General features: G+C 35.3%; 1 protein-coding gene and 1 pseudogene across 1 annotated transcript in view; one reads left to right on the top strand and one right to left on the bottom strand.

The window, feature by feature from the left end:
* Positions 1 to 8,287, top strand: part of Negr1 (neuronal growth regulator 1) — an 891,516-nt gene that overhangs the window by 290,232 nt on the left and 592,997 nt on the right. The window lies entirely within an intron of this gene.
* LOC105742514 overlaps positions 1 to 8,287 on the bottom strand; it is a 93,769-nt pseudogene that overhangs the window by 54,595 nt on the left and 30,887 nt on the right.

Here is an 8,287-nt window from a genome sequence, read left to right as displayed (position 1 = left end):
TATAAAAGTAGTACTGTTTTAATGTAAGTGTACATAGTACAAATAGTAGTACAATATAAATATCAGTAATCAAGATTGAAACCTAAAATGAGCTATACACAAAATAATTCTAGTCTTTTGTCTTCTGAAAAGAAAAACAATTCATGAATTTTGTGTTTATGAATAAAGTTTTTTTTAACAAGGAAAAAAAAACCTGATGAAATTACTGGTACAATCATATCAGCTCTCCTGTATATATACTTGTCTTTTTCTTCCTTCCTCTTTTTCTATCTTTTCTCCCTTCTCTCGACTTCATTGTTTATTCCTTAATCAGAAATATGTTCAGTTTCCTTCCATTTTGCTGTATCTATTAATACCTTTCAGATTTTATTCTTTCATGTTTTAGTTTTTATCACAGTGCACCACGGCTTAACCCTTAGTGCACCGTGTCGCAAGCTAAGGATACTAACAGCCTTAAGTGTCATTGGCTAGATGAAAAGAAGCTATGGAAAAGTAGAAGGTGGGACGTGGTTATCACAAAGAGATTGCTAAAGCCGGTGCATATGCACATCCCGTTTCTCCCATGCTCAGTCATACTAGTAAGTTATTTTGAAAAGAGTTAAAGTAGATAGTATCAGCATCACATATTTTGCATATTATTTAGATATTTATTTTTCATATTATTTAGAATAAATCTTAGCATGGAGGAAATTTACAATAATTTTTGTTGAATAAGCCACTATCTTGTGTATAAGGGAAAGGTCCTCATACTGCAGTGGATTGTGAATTAGTAATGGCTTACATTTCAATTGGCCTTGTTTTATTTTTAGACTGAATTTCAATTTTTATCAAAGTAATGCATATGCATAGTTCAAAAGGCGAAGATTGAAACAAGCAGCCCACTGCTGTTTTGAGCTCACAGGGGCAAGCTCTTACAGCTCTTGTTCCTGCTTCTTCCCGCATGTGTCTCCATTTTATTTTATAATATGAACTATTGGGGGACTTTTCCTATTTTTAGGCTTGTCTTATGAATTACAAATGCAAGGGGGGAACTGGAATGTTCTTACCTCATCCTCCTGCTCTGTATTTGTCTCCTTCTTTCTCTGTTGATCTCTGAGAGTATATCACATATTGGGCTTAAGTAAATAACAAGTGACAAAAATCTCTAAATAACAATATATAGTCATTATTTTCTCATTTATTTATGGCTTTTGAAACACTATACTTAATAAATGTACTGTTTTTTATTTGCATGGTTATTTGTATGCCTGTCTTTAAATTTTCTGAAGTTTTTTTTTTTTTTTTCTAAATGTTTTCAATATTCTGTTTAATTTCCTTAGGCATTTATACTGTTATTATAGAGGAACTCTTATCTGTGGAGGGAGAATGTATTTCTCTGAAGTTATTAATAATACTTTCCTCTACATTAAATGTGTGCTTCTTGCATCGCACTTAATTTCTGGATCTTCTTTTGTTCTAATAGCTTCCTTTCTTCTGAAATGCTTTCTATTCTTTTCTGTTTCATTGCATTAGGAAGGCAAGGCATAACCGACTCTTGAAATTACCTGAAGAGCTAGTCACATTCCTTGTATGAGGCTTGCCTGTGTGTGATCTGGGCAATGTGTGAGAACCCCCAAATACCATTATTTCCCTGTCATGTCTTCTGGACATGGCCAAAGTTCTTTCAGAGACCAAGTTTCCTTTCTTTCTTCTGGGTTGGACCAAAAACTGTGTGCCTGCTTTTTACTAGGCATGCAGAGAAGGAGCTATGCATTTTATTTATTGTTTTAAAGGTAAACAACTTCCATCCCTGCTTTCACTGTGGTAGGTGTTCTATGGATGCGCGAGTTGCCCTTGATCCTGGAGACTTGAAGGTGGCTTCCCTTGCCTGAAGGAGGTAGACAGGGGCTGTTTGATGTAGCTGGATCCAGTCATTTTTTCTCCTTTTCTTAGCCATGTGTCCAATTGTCCAGTCCTTCTTAGTTGCCAGGGCTTCGTCTGACTCGCTTGACTTGGGGCACTGCCTCACAAAGAATTCAGGTTTCGTCTCTTTCTTCCTAAGTCAGTAACCAAACATCAAGCAACTTACGACCACACAAAATTTTTCTTCTCACTTCTTTTCATGTCCAGTTTTATTCACATTGTCCTGATGAATTAAGCTTTTCCTTCTTCAAGTTTTAGTGTACTTTGAGTATTGAAGATGTAACACATGCGACCTAGAATGTCAGCCCAACAGCCGGAAGTTCTGAATGTTTTTCCGTAGATAGTCTGATTTGATCCTCAGCACAGTCTCACTTGCGTCACCGACGGAGCTGAGTCATCTGTATTTGTGAAGCTGCTGCAACAGTTTCTCAAGTTGAGTTTGGTAGCTGTTAGGTAGCAGATTCAGGAGTGGAAGTAGGTCTTGTCTTCATTGATTTTCATAGCATACTGCAATTCCAGTCCATAACAGCATGAGGATATTACTGGAAACCCAGAATTAAATGAATCTAAAAAGAGGACAGATAAACATGCAAATTATTACATGAATGAAAAATACAAAAACTGAATTATCAAGGCATCTTATTTAATTTGTATATTTAGTTCTTATTCAAAGAAGACAAAGGGGCCAGAAAGATAGATCATTGGACTAAAGAGCTTGCTTAGGTGAGCTCTGGAGTCCTTTGATCCCCAGCTCAATATGCCACACCAGCCCCGCCCCCAGAGCAGGACGGGCTAGCCTTAGAGTCTGGGGCTGTTGATGTTCTCCTGTAATCCCAGCATGGGGAAGACTGAAAGCAGGAGGATCATCATGAGTCTGAGCTGTGCAGTGAGACACTGTAACAACAAAATACATTTTAAAAAAGAGGACCAATTCCATATTTAAACAAGGATGTTGATAGTACCACCTGCATCCATTATACCCCTGATTATTGCAGTCAATGCTGCATATTTCCCTAAATGCTGGACTTCATATAAAGGACTATCAAGGTAGTGGGAAACTCCCTGAAACACAAGACATAATGCAGGTTTTGTAATCTTGAGAGCTGCTCCTTACTTCTAAGTTTAGTTTATCTCAATGACCTGGACTGTCCTATTGGTAACTTGTCTCCATTAATCCAACATCAACAGCAGCTGGAGAAACATTGCTTAGAAGAAAAAAAGTATTCAAACAAAGAGAGAAATTAGATAATTAGATATTAAATATATAATCTTTGGATGCTGCCAGTTTCTTTTACTTTTTTCTTGGCTCAAACTCTTTTTTTCTTACCTTGCCAGTATTCTCACGCATATTTCCTTCATAATAATTTTTGGAGGGAGAATATTCTTGAAATGGTGAGGAAAGTCCATGACTGGAATCCACTATGCATTCTATGTTACTTATACTTTTTTTTTTGAAAACTGTATTGGTACCTTTTTGTTACATAAAATTGAGGTAGCTAAAAGAGTGAAGGTCATTGAAATTTAGTTCTTATTACAGCTTTAAAGAAATTAGCTGAAAAATTAGTGTTGAAATCCACTCTCCATTTAAGATTCCTAGATTCGCCTCCAGCAGGACTTTTATCTTGATAAGAGCAAATAGCATCTTCAGTATTTTACACTCTCTAAAATCCAGGGACAAATAGGTATTTTCGAAGTTCTTTGTACATCCGAGTACCTGACCTTCTAGAACTACTGTATGAAGTTGCCAAGTTTAAACTGCATTAAAGGAATCTCTAAATAGATGGAAAAAATAGATTATGAGAAGCAAAACTGAGTTAAATGTTGTCTCACCATTTAAAAAAATTGTGTGAATTCTGCATTTGAATCTATTGAAGAGTATATTTAAAATAGGTAGGGTTTTACTTCTTGACATTTCCCTCAAACTGTATCTGTTGGTTTTAGAGAGAGTCAGACAAGTGTTTGGAAAAAAATGTTGCTACTTAAAAATCCTAGAACAAAGGCAAAAGCAAAGGATAAAAAGGAATTTGCTTCATAATTTTTAAACTTTACAAGTACACAAAACACTTTTATTTTCAAAGTAAGTTTTGAAAATATTGCCCAAATTCCAAATACTGAAAAATAGATAATAAACTACCATTGAGAAAACACACATACAAAAAAATTCTTCCCTTTTACAGTCAAGAATCAGTCTCTGTCAATCAAATTCATTTATCAGATGTTAAAAAATAAATGTAGTGGTCACTCTGATCCAATGTACCATATTCCAAGTTGGCATATGCCCAGAAAACATTCCAGTAAATCATAACAGAAACAACAGAACAGAAATTTCAGAGTGATATCATTACTTTTTTATCTATTGGTTCCTGTACATATTTTATAAGATGATAACATCTACATTGCTTTAATGTTCTACTTTTGGATGGATACTACTATTTTTCAAGATCCTGAGGTAGGAATGTGAATTTTGTGAAGTGAATAAAAACAAAACAAAAAAATCTTTAAAGTATAAGCTTTCCTTTTGGGAGTTTGAGATTATGATTCATTTTTTTATTTGGTTACTTAAGAGACTTACATGTAAACTGTTCTATTGTTATGAATAATATAACTATGAAGCCCAATTTCTGAACACTAATAGACATTCTACTGGTTAAAAAACCATTTTCCTTGAGGCTTTGTTGAATACAAAATCTTATTCTTCATGAGGATCACTCAACAAAATTCAAAAGTTCTACCTTGGGGTATCAATAGAAATAAGCAAATTTTCTCTCTATGAAATGCAGGTGACTAAATTCAGTGATACGCTCATCCCAAAATTGTAAGTGAATTTGGCTACCTGGGAAAATCATGTCTGGCAATGAGAGGTTTTGACTTGGAAAAGAGTTTTAAGTTTATTCTATCAACAGCCTTTGTTTTATAGAGAAGAAACTGGGCTTCAGAGATGGTGCCTTCAGCAACGTGGCCAACAGCTGCCACAGCTGCAAGGGGCAGGAGACACAGTCAGGAGCAGTCTGTTCCATCTAGTCATTCAATCCATGTCTCCCAGTAAATAACTCCTCATGAAGTAAAGAAAGATGACTAAAGAAGAGTTGACATGTCTCTTCCTAAGTTAGGCTTTTCCACAAGAATTCTATTAACATATCTTTCCTGTGAGTACAAACTGAACATTTATGTACATTATGGAGGGAACTTTGGCAGAAAGGAAGACATATGCAGGCCATTTAGTGCTATTCTGGAGTTAGTTAAAGCTTTCATTAATTTTAGTGGAGGCTTGAATAAAGATGGTAGAACATCATGATTAAGGTATACGCATTTTAATCGATCACCTGTTACAGTCTGTCATATTTATATGAGAAGCAAGAGATGTTAATTTCTGATGCTGAGTAAATGAATCAGAAGTAGATATTTGCAAAATAATTATTCTACCATTGAATATAAAACAGGCTAATTTTAAGATAAAAATAACTTATATAAGATTCAGAAAAGTCTTCAAATAATTTTTAAATATTGCTAGCAGATGACAGAACACAATTATTAGTCTTACTGATTTTTATGATTATTTTATTCATGTTGTATTTAAAATGAGAAAGTAGAATATTTCATTATAATTTTATACATCCTAAATATGTGAATGGTTTTCATTTTAATAATCCTGTTATTAAAATAATCAAATTTAGGTCTGCCATATTTCAGAGCAAAACAATTTTAATGATGTTTATAAAATGTGGAATTTTATTATCTTGAAAATGTAGGAGCATAACAATTTTATATCGTTTATTTACCTAAGAATACACATTATTAATCAGAGTCTAATCCAATTTAGTTGAAATATTATTAAGTTAGGAAAGTCTCAGGATTGAGTGTCAAAAGAGATAGGGAGTAATTTAATAGAGAAAATCAGCATGTCAGTATCACCAGTTTTGCATAGATGAAGGTGATATGGTTAATGTGTCGGGGTTGCGCTCTAGATGGGACAGCAGGGGCAGAGGGCTGCATATCTACAGGGACACGAGAGCCACAAGAGAGTAGAAGTGAATGTTTTGTTAAATAACCTATTTCCTCTACCACCTTCTAAAAATAAATAAAAAAATTCCTACTGTAAAATTTATTTTGGATGATGAATGAAACAAATAAATTAGAATGGTTTTCTAAAAGGAGAAAGAGAGAAAGACAGACAGACAGAAAGGGAGACAGGCAGACAGGCAGGCAAAAAAGAAGAGAGAGAGAGAGAGACAGAGACAGAGAGACAAACAGAGGGAGACAGAGGGAGACAGAGGGAATGACTTACCCTATTGTTACTATAGACCTAAAAATCCTTAAGACAGAGCATAACTCTCATACTTTTATGCTCTGTGCATAGCTTTCTAAATAAAGATGAAAAAGCTGTGAACAAGAACTACATAAAAACCCTGTACCAAATGAATAAATAAACACATAAATAAGCGATTAAAGATAAAAATATTTTTTTTTCACATTTTAGCATGAATTTGCATTTGTTTGCTTTGGGGAGGTCTCCTGTGATATTCATTTTGTTAAGTATTGATAAAAATAGAGCAATCATTTATTCATTTTTCCCCAAATACTTTTCAAACATTACTTAAAGGTTTTTTTTTTTTGTTTTTTGTTTTTTGTTTTTTGTTTTTTGTTTTTTGTTTTTTGTTTTTAAGCAAAAAACAGACGGGATCTTTCTTCCTTTCTATTTCACATTGTAGAATCAACATCCCAGCTTCCTAGAGCTAATAAAAAAGTTGTTCAGATCTGGCACTGGAAAACAACAGAACTTCATTCTTCAGCAGCCTGGAGACAAGCACAGAAAGTGAGGGTCATAGGGACACCCTTCCTCTTCAGGCCCTCGGCTTTCAGTCCCTTCTCCTCCCACTCCTGAGGGCCACACGTGCTGGTCCTGGCTTTGGAGGCCCAGCTCCAACCTCCAGCTCTGCCCTCACATTCCTGCCCGCTGTCTATCCAACTCACCAGTGTTTTCTCAAAATGCTGTTTGCCAGTGAGTCTGCAGCCCACCTATGCCATCCCAGATGGTTATCTTCATCTCCACATCTTTCATTTAATTATAATATGTAAATAACTTTATTTGTAATTGAATACATCTTTTAGGGTCCAGAACTGTAAACATTTAACTATACTTTCTTTTATCATCCAATCTGAAGAACTGGCATAAGGCTTGCCTTATAATCATAGGAAGGACTAGTGTAAAATGCTGAAATCAACAGGTATAAAAGATTGGCCTGTGTTTGAATTATAGCATTTGTCACTCCCTAGCTGTGTACTATCAGGTAAGGGAGTTTTAAAAAGATTCAAAGGGTGATATTCCTGGCACCAGGTACTCACCTGAAGCCTGCAGCCCATGGTTCAGCTATCTCTGGCTACTCGAACACTTCAAGGCTACGCAGCAATAGTTGTAAGCCAGTTCTTGGTCTTGAAATTCACATGAATGCTTCCCTCAAAGAAATCTGTCAGAGATCGTCCACTGGCTGTTTTGGAGCTTGTGCTAGCTCCTATATCATGGATCAGTTGAGAGAACTAACTGAAATACTATGAAATTCTTGGCAACCTGTCTAGAGCTGAAAAGTACAAGTACTTAGTGAAATATGCTTATAACTGTATTATGACACCTCTTGACAAACTATAATTAATATGAAAATGTCCTTCATTCAACATATCTTAGAAAATATTTTTGAGCACAGGTTACTTACTGGAATATCAGTATTCTCCCACACTGAGTCTGTAAAGAAAAGTGATCAAGTTTTATTATTATTATTATTATTATTATTGGTCAAATATTTAAAAGATTAAAAGCATTAAGTAGCTCTTTGGGGAGGCACAGATGAGAAATTACTCATACAGATTTGAAACATCAGATTTTGTTTGGTGTTAAATATTTTTTTAAATGATTTGCTTTCTAAGAAATGGTGAAACATGACTATGGAAAATATGAGTTTGAACTATGCAAAGCACAAAAGTATATGCGATGTCGACTGCTCAATGAACACATTTATGAGATGAGTCAGCAGCATAAAGGTCTGCCTCACAAACAGAAGGTCCTGAGTTCAATCCCTGGTTTAAAAAAAAATTGAGAAGTAAGGTGCATTAAGCTAGACAGAAGAGAATGAAAGAGGAGTCATGCCATGGAAATACTTCCATAGAACCAGGGATTGCACTCAGACCCTTGCGCTTGCCAGGCAAGCTCTTCTTCTACCGAGCCATCTCCCTGGCCCCAAAAGTTGGACTTTCTACAAATTAAAATATTAAAAATTATGCATTGTGCTGAGACAGTGAATGAGACACCATGTGGTGTAGCGCCCCTATAATCCCAGCTCTTGGGAGGCTGAGGACAGGAGAATCACTCTGAGACTGAACTGTGTAGTGAGAC

The sequence above is a fragment of the Octodon degus genome, unplaced genomic scaffold (assembly GCF_000260255.1).
Source record: "Octodon degus isolate 3935 unplaced genomic scaffold, OctDeg1.0 scaffold00057, whole genome shotgun sequence".
In the NCBI taxonomy this organism is placed as follows: Eukaryota; Metazoa; Chordata; class Mammalia; order Rodentia; family Octodontidae; genus Octodon; species Octodon degus.
The sequence above is the reverse complement of the archived record's forward strand: the minus strand, read 5'-3'. Positions and strand labels throughout refer to the sequence as shown.